This window comes from Trachemys scripta, chromosome 6 (genome assembly GCF_013100865.1).
Source record: "Trachemys scripta elegans isolate TJP31775 chromosome 6, CAS_Tse_1.0, whole genome shotgun sequence".
Classification (NCBI taxonomy): domain Eukaryota; kingdom Metazoa; phylum Chordata; order Testudines; family Emydidae; genus Trachemys; species Trachemys scripta.
The window spans coordinates 58,713,582-58,734,625 of NC_048303.1; positions in this window are offsets into that span (position 1 = coordinate 58,713,582).

Here is a 21,044-nt window from a genome sequence, read left to right on the forward strand (position 1 = left end):
CACCATTTGTAAAATACCATCTTTCAAGGATCTTCGCTATTTTGCAGACATCCAATTAGAGCTGTTTGAAGCACAACAATTTCAGTTTTCAGTGCTTTGTGAAGAAAGACTTTAATTCTGGTTTTGCTTCCCAGGGTTGACACTATGTGAGTTTCACTTTGAATTTTACAAACCAAGAAACAAAAAGCAAAACTAGAAACTGCTTTAGGCTACAAAGTTTAGTTCCAGACTCTAATTGCTCCAGATCCCACAGATATATGGATCCAAGATTTAAATTCAAGTTACTATAGAAATAGAAGACAGTCATGAAGTTCAGATCTGTTCCGGCCCCCTCATCATTGTTTGTGCAAGGTAGGGTGTAATCTCTTCTTTGTGTGTTGGGAGTTGTGAACATGAAATCCTGCTCACTGATGACAAATATGCCTTCAAGCAAGCAGGGACATTAAATAAACTTTGTAAAACTTCCCATCTCCAGCTCAAAGTAAATAAATAAAATCCATAGCATTATCTTACAGATTCATCTATTCTGAAAGCAATATATACAACTTGACAGAAAGCTTAGTATGAAAGCAAGCTGCAGGTGACAAATTGGAGTTGATAGCATTGTTATTCTTCCTGATGTTACTAATAATTCATGTGATTCTGGGTCCAGGTGTCTCACCAGAGGGCATAGTTCTTTTGAATGTCATGGTATGCTGCTAGGTCACATTGTACTGCCTGATGGACTTATCTAAACCATTAACTACTCAGAATGCCTGGGGCCTGATCCTGCAGTTCCTAATCAGGCAAAACTCCTATTTACCTCAGTGAGAAGCTTGCTTGTGAATGGACTGGAGGACCCTACCTGTTAAGCTGAACAGATCTAACAATTCTGGAATATTGTTAAATCTATACAAAAAGTAATGGGCCGAATCTTTTTCTCACTTGTGCTACTATTGCTCTATTGACCTGAATTAAGTTACTTCTAATTTACAGAAGTGTGAAAAGAGAACCCACCACAACAGAGAAAACTTCCAAAAATATTCCTTTTGGAAAAATTACCCGTGGAAAATTTTTCAGTTTTTCAATGAAAAATATAAAATAAAACGAAAACACTGAAAAATGTTTGATTTCTTTTGAAAACCATTTTTCAGTAATATATTTTGGTCTTTGAAACCGAACATTGATTTTTTAAAATCGAAAACTAAACAAAAAAATTACCGAAAATTTTTGTTTCCAGTTTTTTATAGGAAAAATGGAAAACATCAACCAAAATGAAAATTTCCCATTAAAAAACTTCATTTTGATTAAAAAGCCATTTAAATTAAATGAAAAGATTTAAACAAGCTGTAATAATCATCAATCATCATTAGAAATGAGCTATACCACCCTATAATGCTATAACTTTAAAATCATGTTTACTAAAAGTGTTCCTTTGGGTCATCATGCCAACCAAAGATGGCTAGAGTGCAGCATGAGCCCTTGTCTCTGGTATGTCCCATGTGCTGGAGGGAGCCCATGAAGACGTGTTCAGTGGAATCTTCAGCTTCCCTTTTAGAGTTTTACAGACAATTTGTGCTGCTGGAATGAAGTGAGGGAACCGCAGCATGAGCCTCGATCTGGCTTGGCGGTGCTGCTGTCATACAGTGCAGTTTGAGATACCACTAGACAGGCAGGTATGATGATAATTGCTATTTAAGTTACTCAAGTTCAACACCTGTTCCCAAATCAAAATTGAGCTGGTTAATTGCTTGTCTACATCCCTCCATAAAAGTGATCCTTTTTCAATTATAATTTGAAGTCTACTGGCTTATGATGTGTGCTGTAACCATTAGGTATCATCCCCCCTCCCCCAACGTCTAAATCCTTCTTCATCTGTCTACTCATCCTAAATTAAGCGATTAGTAGGTAGCATGTTCTGCAGATGTCTAGCCAGCAGCCCACATATATTAATCATTGTACATATTTAGCCGTTTTCACTGCCTCTCTTTGTCAGTCTCGTTCTGCAGCTGTAAGTTAGAGACTAAGATGAAGTCTTCCAAAAATGAGGCACCAATATTATACTAAATACAGTTCTTTCATAACATCAGTCTTGCTACAGCACAGAGAAAGATATACTCTGAGTACACATTGGAAAGTAAATCTGATAGAAACAACTATGGAGTTGGTTATGACCAAGATCTTATTTTCCAGTACACTTTGATACTTTTCCTGACATCTTGAAATTTTAAACATGAAATATCCTTCTGTGGATACAGAAAGGAAATGATATTGGCCAGAGCAACCCATCCAAGTTGAAACCATCCAAGTATTTTGTAGAAGTGAAAAATGATATTGATACACTGTTATCGTTTGGATATTGAGGGTGTCATTACAGAGGGAATTGTTTCACTAGCATCTTCTGCAACTGGTGTAATAAGAAACCGTACCTCAAGATACAAAATGAGGATGAAGACATAGTTCCTTGCTTTTTATGTAGATGATCATCAATCAAGTTACCTCAGTTTGAATAAATAGGCACTAGAGTTGGAGAAATACTGAAAAAAGTTGTGTGTTTTACTTTGACTTACAAATAATACATTTCTTCTAATAGTATTCGTTATCTTGTTTATTTGTCCATTGTGACCTGCATACAACCATTTGAATTAATAATTTTTGTTTGCATGTAGGTCACTGAAGACAGTGAAACTTGTGACTATGTTAATGAAATGATTTGCACTGGAAAATGTAACTGCAGACATTTTGAAATCTTTTTGATTCTTTCTTGGTTTTAAGTCTTTTCAGTCATCCAGTCAAAAATCAAAACAAAATCATGTGATGAGTGGTCAGTCAGACATGACAAATTATAGATGATGACTATCCGAACCAAATAGGTTGCCAAACTCATAACATGAACTATATTCAACTAAAATGTTCTGATGATTTTCAGTAATGATCAAATGCATAAATATCGGTCTGTTCATGGATAAAGGGCTCTGGTTTTCAAATTTTGCTACTGTTCTCTCAGTTTTAGTCAGCAGAATGGTTCTGTCTTTTATGTAGCTCTTATATTTAACAAAAAAAAAAAAGACTACTATTTTATAAGTTCTCTTTCAAATATCTCATTGATTTTTAGAATTTAAGGGCTACTTCGAAACTAAGTTTTCTACTAATACAATTTGGAAGACTCTCCTTTGGATTCAAATTCATTTCACATTTTTCTCAGCAAAAGTGTAGTTACCAGATACATATCATCGCTGATTTGATATGATGGGTGTGCCTGTGTTGAAAATCCCTTTGAAACAGGCATCAGAAAAAAAAAGATGTATAGGTTTCAGGATCACGTAAGGAATATGTTAGTTTTTAATGGACAGCACTGGTGTACATGTGAAATCACTTAAGATGCAGTGTCTTAGTTTTACTGCAGCAGAATCTTTATACTCCATGCAGCAGACATTCGCCTTATACTTGATGTTTGATGTAACGTGGGGATAGAAATAATTGAAAGTTGAATACTCATTTCAAATAGGCATATCAAAACTCATCTGAACTTCTTGAGACACTCTAGCAAACTCTTCTGACAACACCTCTGATCTCTTGCTTCAATGGCCACCCTTTCTAACTGACCTAGCTTTCCCCCCTCGACATGGTTGATCCATTTCCTGATGATCCCTCTGTTCCAGGATTGCTGCAGAAGACAGGATTCTGGTTATTAGTAGAACCCACAAGAAGAAGTATATGGCCCTTTCTTGTCAGCAGCTGCTTCTCTTTGGAAGGAAGCTGATCTCCCAGCCACCACGGTTGGGAGAAAGCTCCTGACCTGAGTGGGATCCAGAGGTAAGCAGCCTTTCTGCTAGGTTCTATTGCTCCTGAATTATAATCCTAGATGCTCTGTAGATTTAGGAATATTGTCCTCAGCAGTGATTATGTAGTCCTAAATCAGTAGGGGAGGTACCCTTGAATATCTGCATAAATCGACTAAAAATTGTAAAGGGAAATAGATATTGAGATTCTTCATAGTGGAAAGGGAAACCATCTCAAGCTGGAGTCCAGGGTTCACTGCTGTTGATACCAATGATATGATAATGGTGGACTATCACATTGATGTTGATGTATGACAATTCAGCAAACACATGAATAGTCAGTGTTATGTTGCTGAATCACCTGTACTGTCAATGGATTATAATGGGAAATGTTCCAGTCCTATTCTGTCATCCATACAAGCCATTTGCTATAGTGGTGCAGAAATTACAACGAGTAGGGCAACAAATGCGGTTGCAGATTTAAGTTCAACCAGTGATATAAAGTATAGAAAAATATATGTCTGGAATTCTACATTATCCCTTGATGATTAATTGTCAAATAAGCAAAGTAATGAACTGTTTACACCTTAACACTTTCCATATATTCCTACATGAAACCAACTGCTGCATAAGGTTAACCAACAAGCCAATTTGCTTAAAGCATTGGATTTTTTTTTCCATTTCTTTAAAATAACCCCCCTCCCCACCAGTTTATTTTGGCAGAATGTGAAACCTCAGCCTCATGATGAGTTATAACAAACAACTCTGGGTTGGAAAAAACAAGTTTTTTATTTCAAATTGTTTTTATGAAATGAAAATAGAAACTGTGATTAAAGGATACTGCAAAATGTTTTCCCTGGGTGGCCTTCTGTTTGGATTACATATAACTTTGCAGTGACTGAAGTTCTGAATAATTCTTTAGCCAAGTATTTATAAGACTATCATTGAGGGAAAGATGCTTTTTGGAAAATCAAATTTTCTCCACCTGGCCAGAGTTCTGATCCTTGGCTTAACACTCAGAACTTTCATAAAATTCTATGTACTTTAAAAGCAAATGCCACCAAAATTCTCCCCACTTTCAGGCTGTTCCACATATTCTGTGGAGCCATTGCAGAGCTATCATAATATTATAGCAGCATTTCTCTAATGCACACTGACCTGATTGTGTATCTTATCTGCTTTCACAGCATGATGATGGTAGAATTACATTTCTATGCAGCACATGGGGAAATAAAATACAGCATTATTATAACTGGGATTAAATATGGAAATAGGCTGGATTTAGTGACCAGAGGTAATACAGATAAGGTGGTCAAATTTCAGCATTTCCCTTGCAAGGCCATTACAAATTGTGAAATTACCTGTGTATCTTAGTATCCTGCCTACTGCTTTCTAAGTGGTTGAGTTAATTCATCATCTCAGTGTCATATGAGCTCAGTCCTGGCGCAGTTTCAAGAGATCTCATTATTTTTTGATGTCTGTGATGGATTAGAGATGAGAATATCACTGGCCTAGGGGTTCACTAGCTCTGTCTGTCATACTTGTCAGCTACAAACCAGCTCTAGTGAAGGGTTATAAGGGCATTTGGGATAGTGGGCCATTAAAATGCTGTTCCATTACTTACACACAGTCAGCTTGAGGAAATATAAGGTAACACGTGTGAGAGTTACCCCATGGGATCCATTTTCTCTGTTATGCACCCAAGAAGGAAAATCAGGATGACAGCAGAAACAACAAGGAGCTTTTTCCACACTCAATGGCCACATCTTGTAATTTCTCACTATCCCATTCTCTGCAGGTGAAAAGTGCTTGTTTGGGTAACCTCGCAGGCAATTCTGGAAGCTCTGTGGTGGAGCAGAGATCCTGCCTGATCGTCTCGTTCTTGGTATCCTACTTACTTTAGTTTTGGAGCAGAACTTAGGATGACCCTTGAACTTTTCACAGTCCAGTAAAGATTGTTCTCATTTGGAGTAGTTGTCTCAGGGATCACTATACAGTGAGTACTTTCACCTTTCAAATTTAGGACAAAAGGGTTTGTGGGACAAGAAGCTGAAGAATCCAGCACTTGAATTTGCAAAAGAACTGATATAACTTGAGGCAAAGTATATTTGTGAGGTTTGTGATTTCCACATAGTTTGTATTGTTGGTATGAAATAAATCCATTACAATGCAGGTAGTGTTAGAGCATCTAAAATACCCCATTTTGACTACATTATGAGCCTGGAGTTTTAAAATCTCACTTGTCTTACAGGAACAGTGTGTCTTTAACAGAAACTCAGTATTAGTGGGATTCACCCTAAAGGGGACGAAGGCACAGATCCTCAAAGGTATTTAGGTGCCTCATGTCTAGGGCACTACCAAATTGTGGTCCATATTGGCCAATTTCACAGTCATAGGATTTTAAAAATCATAAATTTCATGATTTCAGCTATTTAAATCTGAAGTTTCACAGAATTGCAATTGTAGGGGTCCTATGGGGGGGTCACAAGGTTATTGTGGGGGGGATGCAGTATTGCTATCCTTACTTCTGCACTGCTGCTGGTGGTGGCACTGCCTTCCGAGCTGGGAAGCTGGAGAGTAGCGGCTGCTGGCCGGAAGCCCTGTTCTGAAGGCAGAGCTGCTGCCAGGAGCAGCGCAGAAGTAAGAATGGCATGATATGGTATTGCCACCCTTACTTCTGCGCTGCTGCTGACAGGGCACCACCTTCAGAGCTGGGCTCCAGGCCAATAGCTGATGCTTTCCAGCCACCCAGCTCTGAAGGTAGCACAAGAAGTAAAGGTGGCAATACTACGACCCTCCCTAAAATAACTTTGCAACCCTCCTGTAACTCTTTTGGGTCAGGACTCCCAATTTGAGAAATGCTGATCTCCCCTGTGAAATCTGTATAGTATAGGGTAAAAGCACACAAAAGACCAGATTTCACGGTCCGTGACGCATTTTTCATGGCCATGAATTTGGTACTCATGCCTATTGATTTAAAGGGGAGTGAGGCACCTAAATACCTTTGAAAATCTGGAAAGAAATGCCTGTTAGAAGTGGGGCATTAATACTGCTCTAGGACTGTGTACTGCTTTCCCTAACTCCATCCTACTTTAAATACTGCATATATATTGTATAAGACACACACAATGTTTGATAGGCTGCAGAAGGATGGAACTGACAATTCAAATGGCATCCTCTAAAGATCATCTTATACGCTGCTACCTCGATATAACGCCACCCGATATAACATGAATTTGGATATAACATGGTAAAGCAGTGCTCCGGGAGGGTGGGGCTGCGCACTCTGGTGGATCAAAGCAAGTTCAATATAACACAGTTTCACCTATAACACGGTAAGATTTTTTGGCTCCCGAGGACAGTGTTATATTGAGGTAGAGGTGTATTAAAACGGAGAGTTAGGTGTGTAAGGATGGATGAGAGTGGGACAACTCCTCCTTTCTCACTGAAGAAATTCTTATATGCATGATATAAAAAGATTTACTGTATATGCTATACTAGACCCCTCTCTTAAGTTCAAATTCCTCGTCAGTTCTTTCATGACAGGTATTTCCAAAAGTGGCTTCATTAACTGGATATCATGAATATGTCAGGAGCATTTTTTTCTGTATATGAAATACTTCATTCTAATGTATGAAGAAATGAACCTTCCATTTCTGGTTTAATGACTGAGTAATACTCTGGACAAATATAGAATTTTTAAAAATTTGAATTTATTCTTGAAGTAACCAACTATAGACAATTTTAAGTTGATTATTTTAAACTTATTGTTATTTGCTTTTAAAATTCTATAGCTAACAGAATTCTTACTTTGGATTTCACAATAATTGTCCAAGAACACCATACTGTCTATAAAATAATGGACAAACAATTGCATACATACAAGAGTAGAGTATAAAACAAAACTTTTTAAAAAGTATGGAATATTGTGGTGATGCCTCTACTTGTAAATCATTCTTGTGTCTCTGTGTCCTCAAAGTTTATAATGTCACCACCTGAAAACAGGAAGTTCAGTCCCGCTATTTGTCAATGACTATTAACTAGAGCTGGTCCGGAATTTTGATGAAAAATGGCTATTTGTCCAAAGCAAATCTTTTTGTTGAATCATATTGATTGCAATTAAACTTTCACTGGGAAGGTTTTTCTCAGGTCTTGCTCACAATGCTCAGGGTCTAACTGATCACCATATGTGTGGTCAGGAAGAAATTTTCCCCCAGATCAGACTGGCAGTGACCTTAAGGGTGGATGCAGGTTGGATGCAGGTTGCTTGCTAGGATTATCTGGGTATATCTCACTTAATCATTTCCTTGCTATTGCTGGGGCCCTGTGCACTGGTGTCCCTTGGTCCTTCTATTCTCTGCCTGTGCCATATAGTAGTCTAGTCTCCTGTGGGCTGTAAAAATTTGGTCTAATTTTGGTTGCTGCATTTAATGTGAGGGTGCTGGGTAGTGCTGGTGGCCTGTGCTAGGCAGGATGTCAGACTAGATGACATGGTGTTCCCTTCTGGCCTTAAACTCTGTGAGGTCCAGAATGGAATTTTCTGGTCAAAATGAGAGACCTAACCAGGTATTTACCTAGGATTTGAGTGACTTAGGCTCATGTCCCTGAGGTCTGAATCAGGCTATTGGCTATGCTGCAGTGGTCTTCCTCTTATGCATATTTTGTGAAAATTTTCAAAATGTTCTCTTCCCCCCCAGCCCAATTACAGAAACAAATTTTGAAACCTCACAAATTTTTGTGAAATGGAAATTCTTGTTTTCCTGCCAGCCCTCTTAATAATCATATGGCCATACCGTATATCAGTTTTACCTAAGTGTCTCCAGCAAAAATGACAAGGGATATAATTGTCTGTGAAGACACTAGACAATAATCTCCCCCAAATAAGTAAAAGATTTTAATTTTCTCAAATAAATTTCGCTCTTTTTTTTTTAGCATTAAGATATTTACAAAAAAGGAAACAGAAAATAAGAGGTTTTAAAGATTAGTCATGATATTAAAATCATATCATGAGTAAGACTAAGTTTTTGTCATGGATATTTTTAGTAAAAGTCATGGACAGGTCATGGGTAATAAACAAACATTCATGGAAGCCTGTGACCTGTCTCTGACTTTTACTAAAAATATCCCTCAGAAAAGGGGTAGGTGGGTTTGGCACCCACTGCTGCTGGGGCTCCTGGGTCCTGCACCGCTCTGGTGTGTGGGAGCTCCGGGGTCCCCCTGCCCATAGGGCTGGGCTGCTGTAGGGTCCCCTTACCCCCAGGCAGCTGGTAGTTGCATAGTCTCCCAGCCATGGCTGGGCAGGTGCGGAGAATTCCCCCTCTGCCCACTGTGGCTTGGTCTGCCAGCCCCCTGCCGTGGCTGGGCAGCTGTGGGGTCCCCCCACCAGGGCGGGGGCAGGGAGCTGTTGAGGCGGGGCTGGCTGGGAGCTCCAGCCTCGGGGCAGAAAATGTCAAGGAGGTCAATGGAAGTCATGGATTCTGTGACATAATCATAGCCTTAATCATGAGGTCTGATATAGTTACAAAAACTAAAACTAGATTTTTTTTTTTAGTCGTTCAACAATATCAGCAATCAATTAGCCTTGTAGGATTTGAAGTCCTGTCTGATCCGTCATACAGACATCATCTTACACAATGCTCCCAATGGAGTCTCACTGAATCACTGCTCTCTGAGCCCTCCTTTGAACTGCTCACTCTCTGGTGGAAGTCTTCATTAGAAGGTAAAAACTGCTTCTCTGAAATATCTTTTTGAGTGGCTTCAGGCTTAGCTATTCCCAGTGAATCATTGGCTCCCCTTTTCCCTGCAGTCTTCTTTACTGAGTACCAATGTGTAACAGAGCTTTTATAACTTCCCGACCAAAAAGATGAAAGTTCCTTGATTCTATATACAGTGCCACTAGCAACACAGCCTCCAAGCTGTGTAACTTGCACATGCCTCATTTTGCCATTTTAAAAAGTCAAATAGAACAAGATTATTATTAAACATCACAGAATGAATGAACTCCACCCCCCTACATCTCTCCCATCACTTAGTATCCCACATTCATTGGAAAATGATCATTTAGGTGTCTGCTACTGGAGAGGGTATAAGAAAGCAAAAAATGGGCCAAAAGGGTATTTCTGAAAGGGAGAAGGTGGTGAGTCTATTTTCCAAAGAAGTAAGTTTTAATGATGAACCAATCTGGCTAACATAAGAACTGACTCAAACTGACCATCTTTATAACTTCATAAAGCACGTTTAACTTTAATAAAATGTTCTGCTTACTGTTCACTTTCTGGTTTTGAGTTAAAGGAGATATAAATACTGTAACAAATCCATGGCCATCTGCTGAAGAAACTTCATGATAGTAATTGTTTCACATGCTGCATGCTGGCTAACATGAAAGTGCTTGCAAAACTAAACTGGCTTTTTATTAAGAGAACTATTTACAGAGATGCTGCAACCTCAGTTCGCATTCTAGCCATGGGCACACAGACTGACTTTCTCTGAAACCTGTACTGCTCCTTCCAAGTTCTATGCAGGTTGTAACCATCCTCATGCTGAACTTCATGGCAGCACTGGAGTTATACCTTAGATCCTCCTTCCCTCACAGCACAAGAGTCCTATTACTTGAGCTAAGGGAGAATCTCCATTAGATTTTATTATTAATTAGTTGTGAAATTCTGACTCCATCCAGTGGAGGGCAATAGTACACATGCAGACATCATCTAGTCACTTTATGGCCATACCATATTGGAGACTGTTCTCATAGTATTTAAACCAGTACTGAAACTTAGACTGCTCTGATGAGATTTTAAGTCTGGCCTCCAGACTGTAGCAGTTTGGGTAAGTTCCCCATAAGCACCTAAACTTTGGATACTTATTTGAACTGAAACCAACTCAAACCTCTGAACCTTGTCTTGTTCGTGAATCACTCCTCTGTAGTGCTTTCAGCTATTGCCAGGTACAAAGGTGTACAGAGCTTCAGTCATAGTAGAGAAGGGGTGTGAAAGAGCCTACCCTGGAACAAGTGCAAAAAGAGTTTGTCCCTCAAAATAAGGTAAACTTTTTTGCAAGACTGGCACCAGCGTTAATTGTATGTAAGTAATGGTGACATCAATTTGATTTACTTTATTAAATTTCTTTAAACAGAATATAAGCACATCAGCAATTTTCTCGTGAACATTATCCTCTGAGAGATACATAAGTATATTCAAAATTCTAATGAAAACAAAATTACCATACATTTAAAAATGTATTTTCTGCTTACTTCTAAATTACGTGATAAATATAACCTATAATGCCAGCAAACAAGAAAAAAATAGTTTAGAGAAGTGTTTTTAGTCACTCCGGTAATTAACTATATTTACAGGGTAAAAAAAAGTATTAATAATGCATGAAATTTAATTCTGAAACCATTACTCTGCTGCTTTACACAGTCAGAGCTTCATTACTCAATTACTAAACAGGAAATATTACATTAATTTAACTATAGTTAAGGCTGGTCATCACTAATGATGGGTGATGGTTCAGAAGGTTCAGTTCATATAAATAACCAAAAATTGCTTCTCAGAATTTCATTCAAACTAGCTGAAATGCTTTGTTCTGCAAAACTGAATTCCAAATCTCATTAGGACACTGCGTCTTGTGTTTTTACAAGATTTCCAGTACTTCCTATGTGCAGTGAATCTGGACATGTTGGACCCAATCCTCCAAATCTCTTGCATGCATCCTGTTTATCTCAGGTGGATCTATGTATATCAAGCTTGTAGCATCAGGCCAGTTGTGAGGACACCCTCTCTCTCAGTATTTCATAACTTTCATACCTAATCCTGACGGGGACCAGAAAGAAAAGAATGTGCCATTTTCATATCCTTCCCCACTCACCATGCACAGACCTCACATTTCACTTACTATTTAATTTCTTCAAGAAGCAAGATGAAAGAATAGATTTTAGAAATGTTTTATAGGTAGGAAGAACTAGACAAGGGGAGAGAAGGATACAAGGAGTCTAAAGTTGACCCCAAGATTAAACCTTAGAATGAAATGCTGGTCCCATGAACTCAATGACAAAACTCCCGTTGAGTTCAATGGGGCTGGGATTTCACTCCTTATATTTAAGATACCTGTTAGTTATAGACAGCTCTGTATTTAATATCTAGAAATGCTATTTGAGAATTTTTGTGTGCACAAAACTTAGTGAGCATAGTAGGCATGAAATAAGCACTTCACATATTTGTGTTTACTTTTCTTTTTGTTAATCATAGATAGGGCCCTACCAAATTCATGGTCCATTTTGGTCAATTTAATGGTTATAGGATTTTTAAAATAATAAATTTCATGTTTCGGGTATTTAAATCTGAAATTTCATGGTATTGTAATTGTGGAGGTCCCAACCCAAAAGAGGGTCAGTGGGGAGTTCAGGTGTGTGTGTGTGAAGTATTGGCACTCTGACTTCTGTGCTGCTGCTAGCAGCAGTGCTGCCTTCAGAGCTGGACTCCCACCCAGCAGTCACCGCACTCCAGCCACCCAACTCTGTGGAATCTGGTCTCCCCTACAATAGCCAGATTTCATGGGGGAGATCAGATTTCACGGTCCGTGACGCATTTTTCACAGCCATAAATTTGGTAGGGCCCTAATCATAGACCTTCACATATGCTAACCAAATACCCTGGAAATAATTTTTTTCCAAACCAAAAATAGTCTATATTGTTATTTTGGAACAGTATTTTTTAAAATCATCTCATTAAAAGTTCTCAAGGGAAAACAAATCTCCAAGAAATTTTTTTGCAAAATTGATTACATTTATACAGAATGCAAATGACATAGGATGGGAGTAAAAAACCAGTTAAAATCTGATTGTTTCTTTCAAGTATAGAAAAAATAGTTTTATTAAAATAGAAATCAGAGTAATTCATAATAATATTATTGCAGTTTTTGTCCCTTTAAAACAAAAGTCTGTCAGAGGAAGATCCCCTCTGAGAAAGATAAGTGGTAGAGAGTTACCTCATTAATAATTCTGCTTTGTGTTAATTAAATAATCCCATAAAAGGACTGGTACTGTTTGGCGGAATCCCCCTCTCCTCCATATCTCTCGCCCCATACACCCCCACCAAAAGCTATGAACAGTTTGATAATTGTACCCCATTCCCATTTTCACCCTATCCCCAGAAATGGAATATATGCACAGATCAAAATTGTTCATTCCAAAAGCTAAACAGGTGGCAACTCATGGCTCATTTCCAAACCTGCTCTGAACATTGTGTGAACAATGCAGCTGCTGAGCCATCATTTCAGAGTGAGAATATTTTTACCCTTGCCCACTTCCTCTATCCTCCAAATTCCACCTTCACAGTTTATTAGTCTCAACAAAATGGTCATTGTTCGTTCTCACGTACTGAAGAACTTGGTTTATTGATTGCTTTCCCAAAGCCAGTGCTTTATTCCCTGCTGCCACTGTGCTCAAAACTTTTTGGATGTGAAATTCTCCGTTAGTATTGTCATTGTATACTATGGTAGGACTTTATACTTCAGACAAGTGACAGTAAACACAATCCTTGCCCCACAGAGCTAACACTCCACATGTCAGACAGGTCAGCAACAGGGGGATGAAACAGACAAATAGAGTGGGGGATAGGAGGATGAGGTAACAGTAAAATGAACAGGATTTTGAAAGAAAAGCTGCTCACTAATCACTACTTGCTCTAACGATACTGGAAGGCAGTGATTTTTAAACAACATTGCAGGTTTTGGTTTTAAGGATCCTCCATTGTGCTCCTTCTGCTTTTTTTTTTTTTTTTTAATCATCTTGGTTTTTTCGTCTTTCTCTTTTAAAAAAAAAGGAATAGGAAAAGTGGAATAATAGCCATGGTGGGCCAGATCCAACTGGAATCCACTATTAGACAACTATTAGAACTGTTAGGAGCAAGCTAGTCTGACTGGAGCTAGTGCTTATCAGATCAGGGAGCAGATTTTTTTATGCTAGATTAGGTCTTAAAATCTGATTTTGCCTATAACTTTGCTAAGTTTTTCTTAAATATTGATTGTGTATATGCATGTGTGTGTACTTGTACCGGGGGGGGGGGGGAGATCTCCTCTATCCTTTTTCCCCGTCCCTGATGTCCACGATTTCATCTCTTCTGTCCCCACAGTTCTACCTTTTATCACATTCTTTCAATTTCTGCTCTGCTTCTTCTTGCCTCTTTAGCCTTCGTTATTGAAAGAATTCATCAAAAACATCTTTAGCTGTGGCTTGTTGACCAAAAGCTTTTCACTGAATAGTTCTGCTTTTAAAAAAATAATTCAAAATAAATGACCAGGTTAGCTACTGACCTGACTCTGTCTGTGACTAGGTCCAAGGCAGCAGGCCTCTTTCACGTCACTGGGCTATTAGTCAGAAGAAAAATTGCATGTCCTTTATATCTGCATAAACCTAGGTCAGGATGTGGTGTTTAAGGCCATTGAACACGTTTCTACACCTTGCTAACCTCATTGAAACATGGATACAATATAATTACCTTACAATTAACATCTTTTTGATCAAGTATTGTGTAGGTTGCGTCAACTGTATTGAATAGGCAACATATGGTGTGCATGACACATGGAAAACTTGCTTTATTCAGTGATTAGGATGCTTGTGCGCTAAGAAAACTGCTTATCGTGTTTCATTGTTTCCCTGTACTCCCTGCCTGTTTGCCTGTATTCACCTGTTGTCTCTTGTCTTATACTGACATTGTAAGCTCCTTGGAGTAGGGACCATCTTTTTGTTCAGTGTTTATACAGCGTCTAGCACAATGGGGTCCTGGTCCATAGGGCTTCTTAGATGCTCTGGTAATACAGCTAAAAATAATAGTGCTTCACATCAGATACATTTCAAGTATTTGATGTACTAAACACTTTAGCTGTACAAAAGAAAGAAAGTTTATGCAAATCAGGGGTGTGATGATTACCTAGATTGCATTTCAGGCCCAATTTTGTAACAATCCAGGGAAAACTCCCTTTTGTGATTTTATTCCATCGCTACATGTGGCTGCAGTAATTTGCGGTGATGTCATTTGTATTATATATTTGAGAATCTGGTTCTATTGTCCAGTAGGTTGATGATATTTTTAGTTTCATACCAATTTTTTATGATAAGAAGTGTTAGCAAAGTTGTAATTCCCAGATATATTTGGCCCACATCTCTAGTGGATAAAAAAACTGATGTCGCTCCTTTGAAGTCAATGGGCCTACACTGATTTATACCTGCTGAACAGCTAATATTTATGTGCATGCAATCTATCTAAACAAATATGATGTATTGAAAGTAGAAAGCAGACACATGTTCAGTGAAACTTATATTGTTGTACCATAGTTATGTGGCAACCAGCAGTATCACAGATTAAAAGTGGAGTTAGAAGAGGCAAATGTTTCATTATGATACTTCCCTAATGCTGTGTCTATACTGCAAGTGAAGGTATGATTGCCGTGTGAGTAGGCAAAAAGATTAAAGCTAGTGCTGGTAATAATAGCAGAGAGACCCAGCAGCATGGACCATGGTGTTGGCCAGCAACCTGAGTACATATCCAAAGTGCTGGAGTGGCTAGCCAGCACTGTAGACCATGGTATTATGTCCTCGCTGCTACTATTACCTGCACCAGTTTGTTTAAAGCTAATTTGGGATGTATACCTGCTCTGCAACCGCCTTCCTTTGTGGTGTTGATGTACTAGCACTGGTATACCTTCATTTGTTTCACTGGGCTAGGATCCAATTTTGCATGACTCATAGACTTTAAGCTCATTGTGATCATCTAGTCCGACCTCCTGCACATTGCAGGCCACAGAACCCCGCCCACTGACTCCTGAAATAGACCCCTAACCACTGGCTGAGTTAGTGAAGTCCTCAAATCATGATTTAAAGACTTAAAGTTACAGAGAATCCAGCCATTTACTCTAGTTTAAACCTGCAAGTGACCCATGCCCCATGCTGCAGAGGAAAGTGAAAACCCCCACAGTCTCTGCCAGCCCACCCATCCTTGTTCTCCATTTTTTGCCCATTCCCATACATTAATCCCTAATAGACACAGGGACACTATTTCATGGCACTGTTGTCCATCATAACTCAAATGTCACTGCTCTATTTTGTTGTAGAAATCATGGCTACTGTTGGGTGGATAATGATTTTCCTGTCCCACAGAAATTTTTATCAGTTCAAAAATTTTCTCATACCTCATTGAGGTGAACCTGAGACTTTCAATGTGTCTGAAAGGGAAATTAGTACATTGTGGCAAAAAAAATTCAATTGCAACTAATTGGCATTTTTCAATGAAAAATTGTTTCCTTGAAAATTTCCTAGCAAGCTCTAATCATGGCAGCTCTCAAAACCTGATAAAACACCTCGTTCTGTTTAACTGGCAAACTATTATCAAAAACAAGCAATATTTCTTCTTTTACTGTCCCTTACTTTCCCTTTCTCATTTTAGTACCAATTCCTATGTGACCTTATGCCCAGAAAACATCAAGTACTGGACAAAAACAGATCAGCTAAAACTTGAGCAGCCAACTGATATAGTTCTGTGTATAGTGCTGGCTGGCAGAAACCAACATGTATGTTTGTTTTCTCAAGACCAAAAAGTGTGTTGTAAGGAAGAGAGATTTGTTTCTGATGTTCCTTGAACAAAAAAAGGTTGCACTGATTGGACTTCCAATTAGCAATGTGTTAGTGACATGTGTGAAAGTAAAAAAGTAAAAGTAAAAACTCCTTTAATTCCTAAACTTTCTGGAAACTCTTATTACACAGAACTATAGTATCTACAAAGATATTAAATTCCAGATGTGCTGACTGCCGACAGTCATTGATACAAGACAACACTACAGAGTCAATCTGAGTCACCCCAGTGAAATTCTCCTTCTCACCGTTGCTTTTGGTTCACTATTTCCTTAGTAGAGGGAGGGAAATATTTCTGGGTTAGTCATTCAACAGAATCACAAGAAGCAGCTATTCTGGGAAAGAGCTCATTTTACGTCAAGGGTGTGTTAGAAATGCCAGCTGCTTTGTTGAGTGAAGTTATGGTATTTATAAAAATGAGCATTATCTAAACTGTGATTTTTTTTTTTTTTTGGTAAATAGAAGTTGCATCTACTCCAAAAATGGTTGAGTTTTTGCAGCTGGAAACTCCTGAATAGTGAATACGTGAGATAAGCAGGATAGTGTGGAAGGCCAAACTAGAGAAAGCTTCTTGAATCTATCAATATAGTGAAGCAGCCTTAAGATCCCACCTTTCACAGCGACTTAATGTAATAGTATTCACCCTGCAGAGCTAAATTCAGGTTTGGTGTCATTTTAAGGCTCCACTGCTGTAGTTTGTCTACAAGAACTGATGATGTTGCCCATGAAACTGATGTTGGTGATATTGTAATGCCAGATGGATATAAGTTTATTATACAATGTAGATGAAATTTGCCTGGATCATTACAGCAAGTTACAACCTCTTTTTCTTTTCAAATAGCAAGGAAAGTCTGAGTTATAATTGATGTGCTTTTCTTTTTGCCTTGATTGGCAGCTTGTCTTCAAAAGTAGTGGCAGACTGGGGAAGAACAGAAGGAATTGCAAAAGAAACTCAAGGACTTTGGAAAGACAAGTTGATTTGTGTTCTATTTACCATGCTTTCCTTTTCCAGGTCAGCATGAACACATCAGTAATGCTGGGTATCTATGCAATCATTGTTCCACCTCTCCTTTCATTCCTATGGACTTCCTGCTAAGAAAATAATGCTAACAAATGCCCTCTATAATTGAACTGAATTCCTGATGATGTCTGAAGGGATGGTGTGTGACAAACTGTTCAATCAAGTAATTTGTTTGTTTCATGTATTCTTTATCATGTATTCAGATAAACTCCAAAAGAACCAAAAAGCCCATCTGTTCTCAGCCAGCTGTACATTTGCCACCCTGGATTCTATCCCTCATCACTACAGATGGCTGCAGTTGCTTGTTTGGTGTTGATTTTTTTTTAGTTCTGGTTACTACAGCTGTTCCTCTCCAGCAGGGCTTTAAGTCTTATACCCCAAAAGCTGGATGTAAGACATCCTGTTAAATGTGCAGTTTTACCAGGTATCTAGCTTGAAAAAATAAATTCCTTTGGGAGAAACAATGTTCCTTTTCATATTCTGTCACTACTTTGTTTTCTGATTCACTGAGGCTGAATGAGAAACAACAATAATTGTATTCCATGTCAACAGGTTAAACAAAGCTAGGTTCAAACAAAAAAAATCCTAGAAACAATTTTATACATCATGGGTTTATATACTGGATAACACATAACCTTCCATATGCCCAGAGACTCTAATAAATGTCACCTTTGCAATTAGACAGTAAAATCAGTTTACTATAATTTATGTTTTATGCTAGTTTGATGTGACAAAAAAAAAAAATGAAAGGCCTCAGTCCCAGACAACTGTGAAATAAGAGCTGATTTCTATGCTGGTCCAGTTATATCTCTTTAAATTCTTAATGGTATCACCTTTAAATTGAAGGTCCTTTTCAGCTAATGCCAAAATACCAGAAAGGAAATATTTCTAGTGGAATGACTGTGAACCACTCATCAAATATTTACACATCCTTCCACACCCTTAACTCTGGAATAAGGAATTTGTGAACTGGAAATACTCCAAAATCATACAAATTACCCCATTTTACATTCAAAATCAAAACACTTCATGTGAAAGGTGTCCAAATTCAACTATGAGCGGAGGTAACCAAGATGTTCTGGAATTTGCATCTAAATAAGTTTCTTAGCACTCTGCATGCCTGTTACCAAAAAGGAGATATTGAAACTAGAAATTAATGAGACATACTCAGGTGTCTGGATATTCTCCTGCAAAACATCATGAACATAATCAGACTTGAGTCCCTGGGGAAAAAATGGAAAGAAGGCAGCCTGTTGACCATGACTTGTGAGGTCTGTGGCCACTCTACACATTTGACATTCGTATCCTGAGGGAACTGTAGTTGCAGCAGGTGTTGATGTCATGAAATTCCATTCTGTGTGTGTTGGAATAAGAACTGCTCAGTTATCCAAGCAGTCAACATTCATAGCAAGGTCAGCCTAGACACCCTATGCCTGTCATTTCCACGGGGCCCATTTCAAACCAGGTCTGCTGTCTGGTCTGAGGAAGAGTATCTGCGTCACTCACTGCAAGAAATATTCTTGAACATTTGTTTGATATTGAAACATTCAGTAAATAAATCTATTGAAAAATTATACTCAGAAAAAAAGCCACCACAGTACAAGGTATCAGAATTAAGTGAATAATTTGCCATGAATAATTTAGTCAGTGATTTTAGCCTTTTCTCGTGCATGCAGGATATCCATGTTTTCTTTTATGAATATAATTTCTATAAATTCACTATGGTCAAGATGTTGGTTTGCTGTACATGGACACGCAGGGAAGAAAGGGGATGTAAGCTTCCCCATTACTCACCATCAGTGCCTGTGTGCAGAGGGGCACAGGTGCTATGGGGATGCTACTTCCTCACAATGCAGGTGGTCGAGGAGTGAGTGAGTGGAGGGGGGTTGGGAATGAATGATGCCAGCGCTCTACTCTTCCAGCACCCCATCCACCATAGCCAGTAACAAATTACTTCCCCCTGAAGCTAGGAGGGCAACCAAGGAAGAAACTATGACTCTGAGTGAGGAGCTGCTTGTAGGCTCGTGCAACTATATTCTTCCCCTTACTCAGGGCAAGATACAAAGCCTCATTCTTGCCCTATTTGAACTTACTTTTAATGATTGATTGCACATATTCAAAATTGTAGCTGTGATGCAGTGCTGTGATTAGTTATATAATATTAGTCAGATAGCATTGTTTTCATTCCCTGACTGGATAAACCTGTAAACACTTTCAGTTCAAGTACTTGGTTTCCCTGGAGCTCCATGTCTGGAAATTTGGAATTTTCCTTTTTACAAACATTTTGCCAGTAAATCTTGATTGCTCTGATGTTTGTTGAAAACAGGAAAGGGCTGGGAATGTGAGAGAATGCTCCAAATGACTTCATTAGAAAATTAAAATGAAGATTTGTGGAAAAATCTTTATTTTCCCTGCTTGAGATCTATTTTACGAAGGTTAGACTGCATAGGTGGGAGCTTGTGCATTCCTTTTAAACCTGGTGGGGTAGATTTTCAATGAGGCATGTGGAGGTTTAGCCACACAACTCCTTTTGAACTTTATGGAAATATTGTGGCAAGCTCTCTTTGCCCACCACTTTAAAAATATTCTGCAATGCATGAAATTAAAGTACATATCGACGACTAAATATTGATCTAGGAACTACTGGGACATTTGTGATCCTCTGGGAGAATGCAGATCACAAGCCTAGGGCATGGGACGTGGGGGCTAGGCATTCTCTGCCAAAGAGACCCAGCTGTGGACCCAGAAGACCCAGCTCTTCCTTCCAGAAGAGGAGAATAATAATAAAAATAATATCTAGCTTTTATACAGTGATTTGCACCAGTAGATCTCAAAGCACTATACAAAGGAGGTCAGTATCATTTTCCCCATTTTACAGATGGGCAAATCCAGAGTTAAGCTCTCTTTAGGAAACAATGTACAACCTTCTTTAAGAGAACCTTACCACCATAAAAAGGACATTGGCATCCTCTTCTACTTCTGCCCCCAAAGAATTAAAAAAAAATCAAAATGAAAAAGACACACAACTAATAAACTAATCAATCAAAGAAAAATAATCCTACCACAAGTATAATTTTTATAACCCCCAAATAGGAGAAAGGATTGTCACTCAACAAATACTTAGAAGGACTTTGCATTGCTAATCTATTTTAGGTGGAAGGTGCTCAGGCATTGTGATTATGAGTGGCATTCCAAAACACTAACATAGATTAAATACATATTCTGACAGCAAATAATACACTTTGGATATATGGATAGGGTTTAGCCGAAAACAAAGGTTTAGCAATCAGACCCAGGGTTTTGGAAAGAAATATCATTCAGGATCTCATTGGCTAAAATACTTTTAGCTACTGTTATTTTGCAAGAAATAATAGCAGCACAAAATAGAATAAGTTGTATCCATCTCTTCAACACTTTGCTTTCCTGAAACCTCTCTACCTGCCCAAATGCAGCCTTCTTGTGTTTTATATTTTGGTAAAATATTTGCTGCATTTTTTTAAAAGAATAAAATACTAAGGATGCTGGAGCTGTGTATAACATGAACATGGGTTCTCACATTAGCAATGAAATTGCTGGCAGAATATTTACTACTCCTATTGCTTTTCCATAAAATGTAACAAATTATTAAGTGTGTATC